The 2819-nt window shown below is 32.4% G+C and overlaps 1 pseudogene; it reads left to right on the top strand.

Annotated features, from left to right (window-relative positions):
* The first annotated feature begins 1425 nt into the window (after positions 1-1425).
* On the top strand, positions 1426-2372 carry LOC113452188 (olfactory receptor 11A1-like; annotated as a pseudogene).
* The last annotated feature ends 447 nt before the right edge of the window (positions 2373-2819 follow it).

The raw sequence follows: 2819 nt of genomic DNA, 5'->3' as shown, positions 1-2819 counted from the left end.
TTGTCAAAGTTATTCCAGGTTAATATTTACCGATGAACTTCAAGAAAACTTCTGTTTTAATTTGTCTTTCTTAAAACTTTTGTTTTAATTTGTCTTTCTTAAAGCTTCAGATAATACCCCTGAGTCTCCACATTTTCTGTTTTGCTTTATTCTACAGATCAACCTGTCATATTCCTGTAAAGTAGATTTAAAAAATTGATTCTCCCATCTTCTCAGTTAAAAAATACTGCAGAAATTGAAAGGAAGTTTTCTGAACTTCTGGTCCTACCCACTCTACAAGAACTAAATGAGGAATTCTAATAGGATCCCTGGAACTCCTGAGTCAATCCATTTGCAATTCTGAAGAGCTATGTTAGATTTAGAATGTCAGTTACTTTGACAATTCTTTGACAAACAAAATACTATTATTTCTATGTGAAATAGTCTAATGTCTATGTTTGAAGCAAAGTGGTCCATGAGAAATAATAAATTAGCAGATCCTTGAGGTTTACAAGTCTAACTGCATCATACTTTCCCCCCCAAAGAGCAAATCAGCAAATCCCTTGGCTTATGCAAACTAATATAATTGTTTGAAACATTTATAGTGTGCTGAACATCTAGTTTTGCCATTCAAATTTAAAACAGTTCTTAGTTATTGATCAAAATCCCCTGAACAGAGAGTGATTGCAGGTAAGTGCTAATCTATTGTTAATTTTCTTTATCTGAAAAATGTGAACTGTTAAAACCTCACCTAAATGAGAAACCATTGTTTCAACAAATCAAAACCTTGCGTGAGCATAATTCATATTTCCAAAGCAATTTCTCATCTTGTTCTGTTTCTATAATATCCAAATGTTCTCTTGTCCTTTATATTTAAAAAGAGCAAAACATAGAGCTTAATTGCACAAGTTATTCTTTGCAGTCTTTCAACAATTAACCTTACATCGTATTCCATTATTCAGAATTACATGTCTCTCATCTAGAGAAATTGAAAATTGTCATTATAAGAACAAACCTAAATTAAATTGAAAGGTTAAAATACTGCTTGTAACTTTGTGAAAGTGAATTCAGCAAAAATTTATTGAACATTCTTTGGCAAAAGTAGAATTTCATATTCCTAAATATAAATTTCTAATTAGAATTAAATCACAAAATATTATTTCTTCCATGAAATGGCACAAAGCTATTTTTGAAACAGAAGATGTCATAAATATTGCTGTGGCTTCACAGTGACTTCAGCAATTCTTCTGCAACCTAAGAGGATAGGGGTAGGGGAAAGTGTTGGATAATATAACACAAAATTATATGTGCATTTACATTTTTAAATCCATTTCATTTTTTTTTATTCTGCAATTCAACAGACCTGCCATGGGTTCCATCAATGAGAGTTATAAAAAAGGAAAATATGAGAATTTCCACGTGGAAGAAATGTTCAACATAAAAACAGGAAACCAGACTACAATCTCAGAATTCATTCTTGTGGGATTTGCAACTCTCCCTGAGTTGCAGCCTCTTCTTTCCCTTTTCTTCTTAATGATATATCTTGCAACTGGGAACCTCCTCATTATATTTCTAGTTATAGTTGACCGCCATCTTCATACCCCCATGTACTTTTTCCTAGGGAATCTGTCCTACCTGGAGACTTGCTATAGTTCAATCATTTTACCAAAAATGTTTGGCAATTTGTTTACTGGTCAACAGTCTATTTCTTTTACTGGATGCCTGGTCCAATTTTATTTGTTTGGTTCTTGTGTTTGCATAGAAACATACCTCTTAGCAGCCATGTCCTATGACCGATATATGGCAATATGTAGATCTCTACATTACACTTCCATCATGCATGTTATGTTGGTGTTCAGATTATGATTGGATTGTGGATTGGTTCTTTCTTAGCAAATTGCCTAACAATAGCACTGCTGGCTCAGTTATCATTCTGTGGCCCTAATATTATAAATCATTATTTTTGTGACTTGATTCCACTTGAAAAACTTTCATGTAGTGACACAACAATAGTTCAGCTTGTTACCTTCCTTCTCACTGTCATTTTCACTATCACTCCATTTCTACTTACACTAATGTCTTATATTGCTATTATTGCCACAATTCTAAAGATACCTTCTGCTACCAGAAGGCAAAAAGCCTTTTCAACTTGTTCGTCTCATCTCATGGTGGTTTGTATTTTTTATGGTACACTAATAATTGTCTACATTTTGCCAGATACACCCAGTCTGAGGGAACTGAATAAAGTTTTTTCCATTTTCTACACTGTCTTGACTCCTCTGATCAACCCTTTGATTTATAGTTTAAGAAATCAAGAAGTCCACAAGGCCTTGAGGAGAGTTAGAGGTAACATTTATTATTTTGCAAGAATGCAAGCCAATACATTATCATAGATTTCTAAAATCATTTGTTTCTTCTTATTTTTATTTCTATATTTATTATATATTTAACAATATTATTATATTTATTGCCACTCATCTTGTCAAAGGAGACTCTAGGCAATTTATAAACAGTTGACTGAAAACCATTTTAAAACATCAAACAATAAATAGTCTCATTAAATTTGAATTCAAATTGACAAGGATGGGGAGGAAGGGATCAAGATGTACACAGGGAGGTGGTAGGTCTAATCTTAATCCAATAAGATATTGTAGTTATTATGTATTATAATTTGAATATTATAATATATATTATATGTTTTAATTGTACAAATTTTAAAAAGGCTGATAGATAGATGACAGACAGACAGACAGACAGACAGATAGATAGTACTTACTTATATGCTGCTTCACAGTGCTTTATAGCCTTCTCTAAGCGGTTTATAGAGTCAGCATATAGTC

This window comes from Pseudonaja textilis, chromosome Z (assembly GCF_049901715.1).
Source record: "Pseudonaja textilis isolate UNSWEBS1 chromosome Z, rPseTex1.2, whole genome shotgun sequence".
NCBI lineage: Eukaryota > Metazoa > Chordata > Lepidosauria > Squamata > Elapidae > Pseudonaja > Pseudonaja textilis.
The sequence above is the reverse complement of the archived record's forward strand: the minus strand, read 5'-3'. Positions and strand labels throughout refer to the sequence as shown.